Source organism: Salvelinus fontinalis, chromosome 2, assembly GCF_029448725.1.
Source record: "Salvelinus fontinalis isolate EN_2023a chromosome 2, ASM2944872v1, whole genome shotgun sequence".
NCBI classification, from domain to species: Eukaryota; Metazoa; Chordata; class Actinopteri; order Salmoniformes; family Salmonidae; genus Salvelinus; species Salvelinus fontinalis.
The window spans coordinates 64740605-64758534 of record NC_074666.1 but is presented as its reverse complement, the minus strand read 5'-3'; the positions used below and the strand labels follow the sequence as shown (position 1 = coordinate 64758534).

Genomic DNA, 17930 nt, shown 5'->3' with positions numbered 1-17930 from the left:
CCTCTCATCGTCTGAGGAGGAGGAGGACTTAGATTGCCGTTACACCCACTTAAAAAGATGAGAGAGGCCTGTACTTTTCATCATAGGTACAATTCAACTATGACCGACAAAATGAGAGAAAAAAATCCAGAAAATCACATTGTAGGATTTTTAATTTATTTATTTGCAAATTATGGTGGAAAATAAGTATTTGGTCAATAACAAAAGTTTATCTCAATACTTTGTTATATACCCTTTGTTGGCAATGACAGAGGTCAAATGTTTTCTGTAAGTCTTCACAAGGTTTTCACACACTGTTGCTGGTATTTTGGCCCATTCCTCCATGCAGATCTCCTCTAGAGCAGTGATGTTTTGGGGCTGTTGCTGGGCCACACGGACTTTCAACTCCCTCCAAAGATTTTCTATGGGGTTGAGATCTGGAGACTGGCTAGGCCACTCCAGGACCTTGAAATGCTTCTTACGAAGCCACTCCTTCGTTGCCCGGGCGGTGTGTTTGGGATCATTGTCATGCTGAAAGACCCAGCCACGTTTCATCTTCAATGCCCTTGCTGATGGAAGGAGGTTTTCACTCAAAATCTCACGATACATGGCCCCATTCATTCTTTCCTTTACACGGATCAGTCGTCCTGGTCCCTTTGCAGAAAACAGCCCCAAAGCATGATGTTTCCACCCCCATGCTTCACAGTAGGTATGGTGTTCTTTGGATGCAACTCAGCATTCTTTGTCCTCCAAACACGATGAGTTGAGTTTTTACCAAAAGGTTCTATTTTGGTTTCATCTGACCATATGACATTCTCCCAATCTTCTTCTGGATCATCCAAATGCTCTCTAGCAAACTTCAGACGGGCCTGGACATGTACTGGCTTAAGCAGGGGGACACGTCTGGCACTGCAGGATTTGAGTCCCTGGCGGTGTAGTGTGTTACTGATGGTAGGCTTTGTTACTTTGGTCCCAGCTCTCTGCAGGTCATTCACTAGGTCCCCCGTGTGGTTCTGGGATTTTTGCTCACCGTTCTTGTGATCCTTTTGACCCCACGGGGTGAGATCTTGCGTGGAGCCCCAGATCGAAGGGAGATTATCAGTGGTCTTGTATGTCTTCAATTTCCTAATAATTGCTCCCACAGTTGATTTCTTCAAACCAAGCTGCTTACCTATTGCAGATTCAGTCTTCCCAGCCTGGTGCAGGTCTACAATTTTGTTTCTGGTGTCCCGAGCCTCTGTGTCATGTGCAGATCCCAGGAGTTGGTTAGCTGTAACCTCAATAATAGTCAATGGTGTTATCAGACTGGCCAAAGCACATGTGCCCTGCCAGTCTCCTTTCAAAATAGGGGTCTACCGCCTGGCAGGTCCACACATCCACCATACATCAGCAACACCTCTAGTTTGGTTCAGCCCTTCATCGGGCCAGGTGGCATTAATTCTGACATTAGTGATGCAGTCAGCAATAGGGAGCCTCCCATAATTTATACCCCTACCTGTACCAGTAATACAGCTGTAATCTCCCCCATATGCCTTAACCCCCCACGGTGCCTTCTGGTGAGGGACTTCTGGGAACACAAGACTCAGAGCTTTACACAGGGTTGAATTTGGCTTGTTATGGTAAAAACCCTCCAATATGCACATCCAACCTTCTCCACTGCTTAGGGCAAATGGGTGAGTAGCCAGAACAAGTCTAGCATGTCCACAGATCACACAGTCTTTTCTGTTAAGTGTTTTGGCTGTATACCTCATATAGGCTAACCACATATTATCCCTAGCCAGTTTCAGTCCCCAATTGGTCGCTATCTAAGATATACTTTACATTTATTACCTGTACCGGATTGGAGAGCTTAGGTGACGATGTGGAACCCGGTCTTGAAGTGGTGGAGGAGTTCGGCTGAACCTGGCCTTGGCCTGTTGAAACTGGTGGTGGTTTTTGAAGCACTGTAATGGTAACCATCCCCATCGCATCCCAATCACACAGCTCAGGACGACCAGCAGTCCTGTAAAGCCCCACCCTCTCCCAGAGAACACATCATCAGCCAGAGGCCAAGCCACACTTTCACTTCTATGAACGCTCACAGCGGGGAAAGGTCGGGTATAAGGGAATCTTCAGTAGAGAGTTGGCCCCCAGTACCCTGTTGGTTCTGGTTCTGCTCCTACCCCTGTGATTGTTTGACAGTGTCAGTGTGTCTTACTCTCCTACAAGTGTGATATGCTCCCAGGTAGCTCTTTCAGCTATTCTCACCGCAAAGGCTGTCACCAGGAATACTTGGTATGGCCTCTCCCAACGGGGCTGCATTCCACTTATTCTCCTCATGGACTTGGATTGCATGAATCACTTTTTCCTGTAATTCACCTGTAGTGCATAAAATCTTGGACACAGGTTTGGTTAACAAACAATTTCTCATTTATTCTATCTGACTATATCTTCTTCTTTGCCTACTTGTTCAGGTCCCTAATTCTATTTGTTCTATCTGATTAGCTAGAATGTGTCACGTTCTTTCAAAATCGAACCCAGAAGCAGACCAGGACAAGGAGCGTAGAAAGAAGGTGAGTATTTATTTACAAGTGAATGTGAATGAGTAGATATATCCAGGTGGCGTAGCGGGCAGCGGAGATGAGTGGATGGGAGTAAATAGGTGAATCCAATGGAGTAGCGGAATCCTCCGTCGACCAGGCGGGAATGGGGTGAATGATCCGGGTGAGTAACTGAAGACAAAACAAACGGAGGTAAGTTCAAGGCAAGCAATACGTAAACAAAAACAACAAAACAAATACTATCCAACTTGAGGCTGATACTATGGCACAACATACTGTTCATGTCTAACGATCCGGCAGGGAATGGAAGTCAGGTCAGAGCTTTTGAAGGGGAGAGGTGATGATCAGGACAGGTGTGCAGATTACTGATGGGATACAGGTGCGGGTGAACATCAATCTCCCAACGAGCTAATTCGCCCGGCAACCAGACAGGGTGCGTTCCAGGACACCGGAAACACACTCCAGGACAGACACACAGGCAAACACAGACTCAGGAAGCGGGATTCGTGACAGAATGTCCTCCATTATTATCCTAGTAAACCAACTCTAGGGATATTTAACTAATAGGCCACACCACAAAGTGCCCTATTCCATCCCCCTTTTGATACATGGCTCCGCCCTTGTATCAATACTGGCGCAAATCTAACAATTTGTGTCTTATCTACTTTAAAAGTTATCAGTGCTGCCCCTTAGTTCCTGAAACCAACTAAGTTGTCATTCCCTCTTTGTCTCCCCTCAGTAACCGTGACCCAGTCTGTGTCACTCCTATCTCTCTGCTCCCAACCTTCAAGGTCTCAGCAGTGTGGGGAGGGCCCCTCTGTCTGCCCTTTCCCTGGTTCCAAACATTAACTAAGTGTCTCAATGTTATCTGAACCCATGGAATTACAAAACAAAAAAAACAAAAAACATGTCTATGGTGGCAATTTCTAAAATCCTTACATAGGTTAAATAACCTTATCTCGATCCTATCAATAATCATGAATCACCACAGATGTCATATATCCCTGTCCACTTTAAACTATTCACACTATGATCAAATGAGGCCAAAACGAATGCTAACCATATCATATGCTTTCTGTACTAATGAAATATCTCCTTCAGGAGTCCACTGTATTTTATCTAACAATAACATGGGTTAGCCTTATAAAATCACTATTTTTCTATGTTCATCTTTTTCCTGCCCTGTTGGCTTAAAATATGTTCTCAATACTTAACATGAGTCTACCTTTTTATTTTATTTTTATAAACGTATCCTAACTAATTTGCTCTGTGTTCCCAGCCCATATGCTTAAAATCAGCTTAAAATGTCCAGTGGCGCCCTATTGTGGACAATCCCGGGTGGGGGGGTAGGGGCCGCATAGAGGATGCACCCAACCCGGGCATGGACCTCCATCACCCCCCTGAAGCCATTATACCCATTCCACAGCCATGCATAGTGCAATGAACAGAGAAGTGGGCACTTCAAACCTCCATAAATTGACCAATGGCGCCCTCAAGTGACTTTTCATCCTCCACCACTATCCATAATATTAATTTCACCGCCTTGTTGTATCATATTTACCTTAAACTCAGACGCCAATGACCTTAGATTCTCCATTCAAATGGCTTTCCAATGTGGCTGATCAGACCACAACGGAAAGTCACCTCAGAAGTCCCAAGCCATACCACCACTTTAAAGAAGTGTTCCTTACTATATTTGACAAAATAAAGAACCCTTTATCTAAAACATTTACGTATTTATGAAAACTCAGAAAACAAAACTTCTAATATTCCATGTGTGTGTACCCCTTTAAGATATCTTGTCTCTGGGAAACATGGAAATCCCCTCAAACCCAACGTTTACTACAAACAAAACTTAGTAATTATAACTGCCCCTTTAACATTAAATCAGCTCCACCGGCAAGTTAATATACCTTAACTTCCTGTTAAATTTCACTGGTGTTACCTAGACATTCGAACTAAAAATCAATAAGGAGCTATCATAGACTTTTACGATTCAACTATTTTGACCTTCCTCTCTTATAGCCAAATATAGCCCAGTGAGCGCCAACAATCCGTGATGGCCACCTAGCAATTTTTGTTGCTAGTTTTAGCATCTTTTTAGACTACCCTGACGATATTAGTTTTAAATTTCCTTAATGGTTATATCTAAAACCCATTCATGGTGTATTCTACTTTATGAAACAGTTTTACGTTAGAACTCAATGATATCACAACGTTAGTTAGCAACAACCAAACCTTTAAGTCTATCGCAAGCTTTTAAAACACCATGTACCTCGCTAAATTTATATCGCATGTCAGTCAATCCATAAGAATAATACCATTCCGATGGGCACAACTTTATCGTATCTCTCCGTTATTAACTGTCTTCTATGATTTAGTAATTTAAATATGACTCCAGTCTCTATACATTATTCCAGCAGGTCATTTAGGCAACACAACGTATCACATCGAAATCACCTCGCTATCATTTAGAATGGATTAGTCTTTCAATTTAACCTAAACAAGTTATTAAAACGTTCAGTTTATATCCTAAACAAACACTAACTAACTGTATCTCTCCCGGCAAAACATATCAGTGTTTGAATTACAATCAGAATGAATTTTAGTCTCTCGGTACCAAGGCTGAGATACTAACCCGAGTCTCCCGCGTTGTAGGCAAAAAGTTTCTCCAGCATAGCCAACCCTATGGCATCTTTAAGTTTACCCCTTTGTAACTCTCCCTCTGTTTTCCACTCTCAACAAGTTTGCTAAATCCTGTCCTAGTTCGGTTAAATCTTTCCTGACTTTCCCTAGAGTAGCAATACTTATTCGATTCCTGTCTGTCCGTTCTCTTTCTACATCTATACTTCTCTCAAATTCGTACATCTTTCTCCATTTTGTGCATTAGATTTACTCCAATATTCTACCGGGTTCCCCGTCGACTGGGAGCCCCTCTTATCCACTCCCTGTATAATTTTACTACTCTCTTCCTCCATTCCTTACTGTCTTTTCCTCCATTGACTTCTAAAGTGGATTTCAATGTCTTCAACACTTTTTTAACATTTTGGTGCTCCGTGGTATGGTTTTTATTTATCTCCTGGAGTATGACTAAATCTTTAAGACTTAAAATTAGTCCCAACTAATTTTCTATTATTTTTATAACAGCCACACCCGATGGTGAAAATACAAATTGTATCCCGTTCCCCGTATAACACCCAATGCTAAATTCAACGTTCTGGTTAAATATACAGATTTGGCAATTATTGTCAAATGTTGAATATACAGGTTTAGTAATTTTATCAAATAGTTTAGTACAGTTCAAATCAGGATATGCGTTTACATAGGGATATACATTCACACTGTTGCTCTCTTTAATGAAAAACTCCTCAACTATAGTACTTATTACTAAATGGAATTAACAATCCCTAATATAAGACATTTTATCAAATATGTATTCAAATTAATCACAGTCACACACAATAGGGAGTGTATAAATTGTATACATTCATGGCCAATCTTAACGTACTGTACTGTATAACCTTTCTCCTATTTCATGCACACCCCCTCAATATTCAATGATACAATCGCAGAATCCCAGATCTGCAGGACTCCTAGCCCTTTTATTTCCCATTCAAACTTGGTATTATTAGTACGCCAACTTAATACCCAATGTACTACAGTCACTCGATGAACTTATCTTATTTCCAATACAACACAGGTCCCTGACCTGTAATATTATCCGTAGATCATTCAAACCTAGTATCAGTACGCCGACTTAATACCCAATGTACTACATTCATTCAATTTGTCTTTATCAAATCTTCATTCACCCCAGTGAGTTCACCGACTCACCCTCTTGCAAACAAGCAGGTCCCTGACCCGCCTAGTACATCACATTCACTGTTATATTGCCGTTCATCCCATAGGCGGAAATCCCAGGGGGTGACACGACCCCCCCATCTTGGGAAAAATATGATTTGTCCCCCCCAATATATCACTGTAAACATAACTATGTAATTTCAATAATATTAATAATACGCAATGAAAGCACTTGTGCTGATTATAGACACTTAATAGCGCATTTAAATTTCAAAAGATTGCGACCCCCCCCCCGCCCTTTGCCGCACAATGGTTTGATCCACTGCCAGTTGTTTAGCTGGCAAGGTAATAGAGAGTTCGTATCTACTGTCCGAAAGGGACATGTACGTAACTGACGTGAGGTTAATCCAGTCAATCCATAGCAGGTCCATAGCAATGTTATTTATTTATTTTTATGTTGGCAGGGTTCACACACTAGGGGAATTTGCAGAGCTAGCGCGCAAACTAAAGCAAACATTAACTATCAAGCTAGCTAGTACCTATTCCATTTATGTGGCGTCGTCAAAGATGGAATCTTTGCTATCGTCAGTTTATTCCAAGATCAGCATGCAGCTGTAGTGCTTCGACGTCCCTGTGATAAGGTTAGCAATAAACTGAAGTCCAAACTGAACAGAACAGAACTACACTCTCTTCTACTATTGTCTTAAATATATATAATGGTCTCGTTGCAAAAGATAAATTGTCGCTAGTGAACTTTTTTTATTTGATTTTATTTCACCTTTATTTAACCAGGTAGCAAAGATTATAGCAAACACACAGAAACGGAATTGGTGCTCGCTAGCTTTACAAATTCAGCTATTGTTGGAAGCCAGCCAATATGAAACAAACTATTTAAATTACAAAAGGTTGCAGCATGTGTTGTGTAAATGTGTGTGTGTGCAGCTAGGCCAGCCAGCCAGCCAGGTAGAAAAATGGCAGAAAAAAGTAAGAAGACGGACATCAGAGTATTTGTCAGTACACCAAAACGCATAGTAAGAACTCTAGTATCCTAATATCTCAAAGACTAGTTGATAAAATGTTCATAAGAAAGAAGTGAAATGCTAATGGAAATGTTTCACAATGATGTCATTAGGCAGAGCAGGCAACAGATGGCACACAGACAGCAGAGTTGGGGACAGATATGCAGGGACAGATTGGCAGACAGGGAGTCTCAGGTAAGTTTGTTGAGTCTTTGTTTGGCAACATTATGAAAGGTTCTCAATTTTTTTGACTTGTAAAATAGGGACATAATTGGAAAATGCCATGGATACCCCCACTCTCAACTTAAACTGGTGACTAAACTAAGATTTGTTTACGGCAATGGTATTGCTGTTGTGATTAATTGTGTAGTTTTGGGTACCGGTAGTTAGGAGTACGGCAAACACCTTATTTATTTTCTAGGAGACAGACTGAGTCAGTTAGGGTGGTGAAAGGGAAAGAGCCAGGGAGAGAGACTTCAGAGGACAGTGTCACAGCCACGGCAGGACCAAGTGTCACCCTTGTTGCCAGCAGCACCAGTATAGGGGACAGTGGCACAGCATTGTCCAGTTACCACAGTGATGGCACAAAACCATATCAGCCACACCCACAATTTATAGAACCGCAAACTCTTGCCAACAGAGTGTTGACGTTTCAAGAGAGATGGTTTCGCGATTTCCCCTGGCTACATTATAATCCATCAATAAAAGGAGTGTTGTGTTTTCACTGTAGCCAAGGGTTTTCAAGCCAGCCATCTTTTGGCCAAAGAGCTGATGCTGCCTTCATTAGTGCAGGATTTAGGAACTGGAGAAAAGGCATTGAAAAATTCACAGCACATCAAAATTGCCAAACCCACCGCCACTTTGTAATTGTAACAGCACACCAGCTAAATCCAATCAGTGTCCAGTTATGTCCAGCGCGTGGGGTAAACAGCAGGATGACGCAAGGCATTGCTTGATGAAAATTGTTAGTTCGGTGCGGCATGTAGTAAGACAGGGACAAGCCTTTAGAGGCCACACGGATGACAGTGGGAATTTATACCAGATTTTGAAACTTAGGGCAGAAGAGGATGATCCCATTTTACTGAAGTGGTTAACAGAGCGTACCACAATGTACACAGGCCCAAAAGCACAGAATGAAATTCTGAACATCATGGCCAATAGTCATTCGAGGCATTGCAGCTGAGATTAGGTCTCTTCCGATTGTACAATTTTCATTAATTGTTGATGGTACTCAAGATGTCTCTGGTGCTGAACAGGAGAATGTCTGTCTGCGTTATGTTGACCATGACCTTGTCCCTCACAAGGAGTTTATTGGGCTATACAGGGTGTCGGAGGCAACAGGCAAGGGCATTGCGAAAGTGCCAACTGATGTGTTGTTGAGGAAACCCGCAAACATATGCTCGGTTCTTTTGTTCAGTAGTGTGTATAGCAGTGGTTCTCAACCTTTTTGGGGTACTGGAACCCCTGCATATTTTGAGGCAAGGCAGGCAAGGTTTTGAGCGGTCCTCAGGGACCTCCACTCCCTCTATATTATATGTAAACTTACTGGAAACCTTGTGGTACTGACTACATTCATTACACTTTTTTATTTCACGGACCCCTTGCAATTAGTCCATGGACCCCTGTTTGAGAACCCATGGTGTAATTGATAGTTGTTCTTTTGTTTAGTAGTTTTCAGTACACTTACAAATGATTTATTTCATGTTATTTTATTTAAAATGGCATACTTTGTGTGACATACTTGTCCATAGCTGCTGTTTGAAGAGTTGAGACACTGAAGGATATTTTGTTTGATTTATTTGGGTTTTTCATTGAAGTAGTTATTTTGCTTTTAGAACTGTACTTATTTTAAGCTTTTTGTTCTTGCAAAGATATTGTAGACTCAGGCCAGGTGCACATATTTAATGACTATATAAATGTATCAGAAAAAGTCAAATTAAAAGGTCAATTCAATACGGAGACCAACTTTGTGATGGTTCTCAATGGAGATTCTTTTAGATGTGATCACACCATGTTCATTGTATTTATGAAAACTACACCCATACAGTGTACAGTACCATTGTCACCTACTGACCTTTCTTGATATTGCTGGTTGTAAGTACGAATACCTGCATACATACTGGACTGGTAAGGAGCACTGCTATAACTATTATTAGTAGTAGAATTATAATGATTTAAACATTTGAACAAGTTGGGAAAACCCTTCAGTTAACTACTGTACCTATCAATTATCCAGTTGTAGGAATTATGGTTCCTCAATATACATTTAACAACGTATGCTATGTGTTACAGCACTACTTTTGGTGTCCCCCTCAGGAATTGCTCTTGAGAAAATTTAATGTAATTGTCCCCTCCAAGGTTGATTTCAGATTTTCGCCCCTGGTTCATCCACACTCACACCAGTAGGCACGCCGACCCACCGTCATATAAACCAGCAGGTCCCTGACCCGCCTAGTACATTACATTCACTGTCATATCATTGAATACCTGGTCAGTCAAAATTGCATTCACCACAATACACGCTTCTTACATTCAACAGTTATTGTTATTTATATTTCAGATTTTATCAATCATATAATTTGGTCACTTACGTCAAACAGGTGTCTCACAAAACTAAATTTGGATAATGCCAATGTGCAGAACTTTAGTTTTTACAATAGGTGTCTGCTTACCTTTGGAGTTGACCGGTCTGGAGTTGTGAGACACCGTCTGACGACAGTAATGGTCAATTGGCTGGCACGCCAATGTCCAGCGAAGTCCTTCACCAGATCACTGCCGGGGGTCACCATATTAAGGATTTGCATCAATTCAAATCTGGTATCAGGACAAAATGTGATTCAGAGTCACCGAATATACTTTAAGTATTTTTATTAAACTCAAGCGATAAATGGTAAATGCAATTTTCGTATATACGGGTTCACTGTAACACCTCGCAGGGTAGAACAGAAAACTGTCAGGATGTAAGTAAACAGCTGTTCTCATACTGTGATAGATGTAGTTCCAACCCGTCTGTTGGGCTATCACAGTAGAGGCTGAGCGTGGTTTAAACGTGCTCAGCCCATCGCCGGCGCTCAAGGCTGGTCCCAGCCTCTTGGCGCTCCTTGGTGTCCGGCGCTGTTGCTGCGTAGATTACGCTCCCACACCCTGGAGACTGAGGTCAGACAATTCTGTAACATTGTTTGAGCTATTTGCACCTGTATAGAAAGCATACTGTTCTCGCTCAAGGTTAACCACAGCTTCTCAGCACACTATCTGGGGCAAAATGTTACTTTCAGCACACACACACAGACACCCAGGCCAACAGTTGCTAATATTATATCACATGTGATATAGTATTGGCTTATAGTGCAATAAACACAGATCCTAGTATATGTTGAGTTGTATTACTTTTTAGGATATAGTAGTATAAAAGGGTTTTATGTTAGTCCCATCACTCCACAATACAATACACAACAACACAATAATTCAATAATGATAATTCAACACATGGAAACTATATTTTTTACTGTAGGGAGATGAGCAAGTCACTCAACCCCAAATATACCCCTCCCATCAGGAGTTACCTCAGTGACACATTAGTTCTTACCTGGTGTGGTGTAGAAAAGGCCAATGTGATCACTGAGCTGAAGGACGTGCCAAAGCTGGCCATCACATCAGACGGGTGGACCAGCCTCTGTCAGGACCACTATCTCACTGTTACAGTTCACTACACAAGTCAGGTGCCATGTAAAACAGAAGGTCCTCCACACCAGGGCAGTGTACAAATCGCAAACTGGCGAAGTAGTGGCAGAGGAGATCTCAGACATTCTGGAAGAGTTTTAGATAGCCATAGGCAGAAATCCCAGGGGGGACGGGGGTGACACGACCCCTCATCCTGGGAGAAATATGATTTGTCCCCCCCAATATATCACTGTAAACATAACTATGTAATTTCAATAAAATTAATAATACGCAATGAAAGCACTTGCGCTGATTATAGCCACTTAATAGCTCGTTTTCAAGTTTAGAAAGATTGCGACCTCCCGCTCTTTCCCTCACAATGGTTTGATCCACTGCCCCCCCCCCCCCCCCCTCTTTGCTATCGTCAGTTTATTCCAAGATCAGCATGCAGCTGTAGTGCTTCAAAGTCCCTGTGCTATGATAAGGTTAGCAATAAACTGAACTCCAAACTGAACAGAACTACACTCTTCTCGTTGCAAAAGCTAAATTGTCGCTACGGGACTTTGAAGCACCTGTGTGCCGATCTTGGAGTAAACTGACGATAGCAAAGATTATAGCAAACACCACAGAAATGGAATTGGTGCTTGCTAGCTCAGCAAATTCAGCTATTGTGGAAAGCCAGCCAATATAAAACGAAAGCATAAACTATATTAAAATTTCAAAAGGTTGCAGCTTACGTTGTGTAAATGGTGAACTCATACAGCTGTCAACCCTTGTCACTGCAATCCGTTTCACATTTGCTAGCTGACAAGCTAGCTACTGTTAGGATTTATGTTTATGCACTATAACCCGCTACCATATTGTTTGAAGATTAATATTGTTTTGTTACACACACAAACAATACAGATGTGTGTGTGTGTGTGTATGTGTGTAAAGATTGATCAACAGAGTGACAGGCTATAAAAGCTGTGGTCAATCTGGAGAGGGGAGGGGTGCATATCTCCAGGCCAACCAGGGAGGGTAGGACACTGGACAATACCATATTAGGAACTGTTTGAGTGTAGAGCATCGGGAGCGGCACAAGACGGATCTAATCTACGCAACGACCAGATGCGGACATCTGAGAGACTGAGACCGGAGACTGGGACCAGTCTGAGTACCGGCGATAGGCTGAGCAAAGTTTAAACCACGCTCAGCCTCTACTGTGATAGGCCAACAGACGGGTTGGAACTACGTCATCACGGTATAAGAACAGCTGTATACGTACTTCCTGCCAGTTCCCTGTTTTACCCTGCGCGGTGATACAGCGAACCCGTATATACGAAAATTGCATTTGCCATTTATTGTTTGCGTTAATTAAAGAAAGTTAGCAGACCTTGCTTTTTATTTATCCTGATACCGGATTTGATTAACGCAGCGCTCACATGGTGATTCCCGACGTGATCCGGTTTAAGGACTTTGCTGGACAGTGACGAGCCAGCTAAGATACCTTTACTGTCGTTGGACGGAGTTTCTCACAAAAGACCGGTCTACTAAAAAAAGGTAACCAGATACCTATTATATAAAATACTAAAGTTCTGCATATTGGCATTATCCAAATTTATTTTGTGAGACACCTGTTTGATGTAAGTTACCAAATTCCTTATATCCAATATACGAATAGTCTAAAATACCGTGGACCAAGTAATGGCAAATGCAATTTTATTTGATCAAAATCATTCAAAGATGCAATGTGTAAATGAAATGTACTGAATGCATGACGTAAGTTGGGGCTTACAAGTATAAGTGAGGGTAATATCATACAATAACGAAAGTAATGTACTAGGCAGAGCCAAGTGTGTATGACATAGGTTGGGGCCTACATATGAGGTGGGAATGCAACTAAACGGCAATATAACAGTAATAATAGTGGCCAGGGGCCAGTTATATTGGGAATAAAACAAGTTTATAGAATAAGAGTAGTACATTGGGTAAGAAGTCGGCGTACTTATGTAACAGATGTATAATGCACTCTCCATGCGTTGTGTTTTCTCATAATAAATAACTTCGGCCAGTAGTCCCAGTTGAGCATCATTTATTTCTGTTGCTGTTGTTAAATGGGAAACAGCACGTTAGTTGTGCAGGGTTTAACAGTGTTGATGGCTGTCGATGGCAAAATCCCTTGCATCACATTTTCATACTGGGCAACAAAATACAAAAATACAATACAAAATATAACATGTGTAAATACCTGTTGTTAAATGGGAAACAGCACGTTAGTTGTGCAGGGCTTAACAGTGTTGATGGCTGTCGATGGCAAAAACTGTAGCATGAAGACAACTGTGTTAGCAGTGGCTTATGTGACCATGACATCGGTGTATGCTAGCTAACACACTTATTTACAGCAATCATATGCCAAAGCACATCCCAGAAAGCCCCTCAATCCCTAACAGGTACCATATACCCACACATGTATAGAATCAGTAACGTACAGCAAACTTGTACACATTGTAAAATAGAAAATAGAAAACAGTATTCAGAACGTGACCTACCCCTTGCATCACATTTTCATACTGGGAAGACCTGACATTCGCGATCTCCCCCTATCTGCAAGCGGGGCCAATCACAACACCCCTTATTGTCATCAGAGTTGAACTAACCAATACGAATGCTTGAACATCAAATGCACATTTCTTTAGAGGCAAGTGGAAACAACCAACCCTGTTACACTTATACCAAGTTTGAATGACCTGCGGATTTTAAAGTGTTTGGGGACACAAAGTTTGTATGGAATAATTTTACCGCGTGAATGAAAGTACATCAGATATTGCAGTTGGGGCTGGTATCTTAGGGGACCCACAGTGCATAGTTGAATGTGTTGAGATTAATTTAGTTTTTTGTAAAAAAATAAATAAAAAAAATTGTATGAGAAATGAGTAGATTTTAGTTATTTTAATTAATTTACACACATACGTGAGTATACGCACGGAATATATAATGTCTCCAGAAATAGAAAAGGTATTGAAGACGTTGAAATCTGCTCTAGAAATAAATTGGGGTAAGGAGTGGAAAAAGCGAGGTGAAAAGATGTATAGGGAGTGGATGGAGGAGGGGCTCCCAGTCGATGGGGAACCCGGTGGAATCTTTGCGTGAATCTAATGCCCAGGGTAGAGAGGGATGTACGAGTTTGAGAGAAGTATGGATGTAGAAAGATTAGAATTAATGATAAAGTTGATATAGCAGAAGGTAGAGAGGCTAGACCTCGCTGGAGTGTGGTTGTCTGAAGCAAGAAAAAGAGAGGGAGAGTTATGAAGGGGTAAACTTGCAGATGCTATGGAGAAGGCAAGACTAGAGAGGCGCATATAGGGTTGGCTATGACGGAGAAGCTTTTTTGACTGCGGCGCGGGAGACTCTGGTTAGTATCTCAGCCTTGGTACCGAGAGACTAAAATAAATTATTGCGATATAAATTTAGCGAGATATATGGTGTTTTAAAGGATTGGGAGTAGAGAAAGTTGTAAAGCTTGCGATGGACTTAAAGGTTTGGTTGTTGCTAACTAACGTTGTGATATCATTGAGTACTAACGTAAAACTGTGTCATAAAGTAGAATACACCATAACGGTACTCAACTTGATTTGACAGTTGTTCGGGTACAGCCGGTGGAGCTGAAGTACAATATAGTTATTAGGTTTTGTTAGTAGTAAACGTTTGGGTTAGAGGGGATTTCTAAGTTTCCCAGCGAAAAAATATTATTATAATTTTTTTTTTATCCCATTTTCTCCCCAATTTTCGTGGTATCCAATCGCTAGTAATTACTAACTTGTCTAATCGCTACAACTCCCGTACGGGCTCGGGAGAGACGAAGGTCGAAAGCCATGCGTCCCCCGAAGCACAACCCAACCAGCCGTACTGCTTCTTAACACAGCGCGCCTCCAACCCGGAAGCCAGCCGCACCAATGTGTCGGAGGAAACACCGTGTACCTGGCCCCCTTGGTTGGCGCGCACTGCGCCCGGCCCGCCACAGGAGTCGCTGGAGCGCGATGAGACAAGGATATGCCTACCGGCCAAACCCTCCCTACCCCAGACGACGCTATGCCAATTGTGCGTCGCCCCACGGACCTCCCGGTCGCGGCCGGCTGCGACAGAGCCTGGGCGCGAACCCAGTGCGCCCGGCCCGCCACAGGAGTCGCTGGAGCGCGATGAGACAAGGATATGCCTACCGGCCAAACCCTCCCTACCCCAGACGACGCTATGCCAATTGTGCGTCGCCCCACGGACCTCCTGGTCGCGGCCGGCTGCGACAGAGCCTGGGCGCGAACCCAGAGACTCTGGTGGCGCAGTTAGCACTGCGATGCAGTGCCCTAGACCACTGCGCCACCCGGGAGGCCCAGCGAAAAAATATCTTAAAGGGATACACACACATAAAAGTGTTGGTATGAATTCTAAAGTGACTTTCCAGTGTAGTCTGATCCTCCTCATTGGAAAGCCACTTGAATGGAGAATCTAAGGGCCTTAGCGTTTGAGTTTAAGGTAATTTGATAGAACAAATTGGTGATATTAATATTATGGATAGTAGTGAAGGTGAAAAGTCACTAGAGGGCGCCATTGGAAATTTTAAGATGATTTTAAGCATATGGGCCTAAAAACACAATGAAAACTTAGTTGGGTTCAGGAACTAAGGGGCAGCACTGATAACTCTTAAAGTAGATAAGACACTTGACAGAGAATGGTTAGATTTGCGCCAGTATTGTTACAAGGGCGGAGCCATGTATCAAAAGGGGGAAGGAATAGGGCACTTTGTGGTGTGGCCTATTAGTTAAATATCCCTAGAGTTGGTTGACTAGGATAATAATGGATGACATTCTAGCTAATCAGATAGAACAGATAGAATGCAGAGGTTCTAGCAGAACACATTAAAAGACTGTTAATTAACCAAACCCGTATGTCCAAGATTTTATGCTCTACAGGAGAACTACAGGAGGAGATTACCCACATGAATGGGCCAGGGGACTGGGTCTGGGTCCAATCACTAAAGAAAAGGGACTGGAAGCAGCCACGATGGGAGGGGTCATACCAAGTACTCCTGGTGACCGCATTCGCAGTGAGAATAGCTGAAAGAACTACCTGGGTTCATATCACACAATGCAAGAGGGTAGGACACACTGACACTGCCGAACTATCACAGAGTTAAGGAGAAGAACGGTAGCAAATAAAGTTCGGGGGTCAACTCCTTAATGAAGATTTCCCTGACCCCGCCCTCTCATCACTGTGTTTGTTCATAGAAGTGAAAGTGTGGCTTGGCCTCTGGCTGATGATGTGTTCTCTGGGAGAGGGTGGGGCTTTACAGGACGGCTGGGCATACTGAGCTGTCTGATTGGGATACGATGGGGATGGTTACCGTCATACCACCCTGCATACCACTGCTGGCTTGCTTCTGAAGCTAAGCAGGGTTGGTCCTGGTCAGTCCCTGGATGGGAGACCAGATGCTGCTGGAAGTGGTGTTGGAGGGCCAGTAGGAGGCACTCCTTCCTCTGGTCTAAAAAAAAAAATATCCCAATGCCCCAGGGCAGTGATTGGGGACACTGCCCTGTGTAGGGTGCCGTCTTTCGGATGGGACGTTAAACGGGTATCCTGACTCTCTGAGGTCATTAAAGATCCCATGGCACTTATCGTAAGAGTAGGGGTGTTAACCCCGGTGTCCTGGCTAAATTCCCAATCTGGCCCTCAAACCATCATGGTCACCTAATAATCCCCAGTTTACAATTGGCTCATTCATCCCCCTCCTCTCCCCTGTAACTACTCCCCAGGTCGTTGCTGCAAATGAGAACGTGTTCTCAGTCAACTTACCTGGTAAAATAACGGTAAAATAAATAAATAAATAAATAAACAGTGCTGCCAAAACCACCACCAGTTCCAACAGGCCAAGGCCAGGTTCAGCCGAACTCCTCCACCACTTCAAGACCGGGTTCCACATCATCACCTAAGCTCTCCAATCCGGTACAGGTAATAAATGTAAAGGATATATCAGACAGTGACCAATTGGGGACCGAAACTGGCTATGAGGGTAGGGAGAACATGTGGTTAGCCTATATGAGATACACCGCCAAAACACTTAATAGAAAAGACTGTGTGATCTGTGGACATGCTAGTCCTTTTCTGGCTACTCACCCATTTGCCCTAAGCAGTGGGGAGGTTGGATGTGCATATTGGAGGGTTTATACCATAACAAGCTACATTCGACCCTGTGTAAAGCTCTGAGTCTTGTGTTCCCAGAAGTCCCTCCCCAGAAGGCACTGTGGGGAGTTAAGGCATATGGGGGAAATTACAGCTGTATCACTGGTACAGGTAGGGGTATAGACTATGAGAGGCTCCCTACTGCTGACTGCATCACTAATGTCACTATTAATGCCACATGGCCCATTGAAGGGCTGAACCAAACTAGAGGTGTTGCTGATGTATGGTGGATGTGTGGACCTGTCAGGCGGTTGACCTCCATTTTGAAAGGAGACTGGCAGGGCACATGTGCTTTGGCCAGTCTGATAACACCATTGACTATTATTGAGGTTACAGCTAACCAACTCCTGGGATCTACACATGACACAGAGGCGCGGGACCAACCCAGGAGACGGCAGAAACGTGACGCTCCTTGGTCCGAGGGTACAGATAACATCCACACCAACCTGTTGGGGGTCCCAATAGGGGTCCCCCACGAATTCCGAGCATTAAACAGAAATGATGGTCTGTGGCATTTGTTGCCCATTATTGGCCCAGCTATTGTTGATGCTAAGAAAACTGCCTGGATCAATTATACCTACTATAATCCACAACGATTTGTTAACCTGTCTGGCTCTGGCGTTCCGCCTGCGGAACTCCTCCCACATTCCACTGAAAAGGCAGAGCGCGAAATTCAAAAGATATTTTTTTGAAATATTTAACTCTCACACATTAACAT

The 17930-nt window shown here is 43.0% G+C and overlaps 1 long non-coding RNA gene across 1 annotated transcript; it reads right to left on the bottom strand.

Moving 5' to 3' along the window:
- Positions 1 to 2521: 2521 nt before the first annotated feature.
- On the bottom strand, positions 2522 to 11159 carry LOC129868387 (uncharacterized). Its single transcript, XR_008761757.1, has 4 exons — positions 10926 to 11159; positions 10324 to 10490; positions 10012 to 10153; positions 2522 to 2690 (listed from the first exon to the last, which is right to left on the bottom strand). It is a non-coding gene; the product is annotated as an uncharacterized LOC129868387 (long non-coding RNA).
- Positions 11160 to 17930: the final 6771 nt, after the last annotated feature.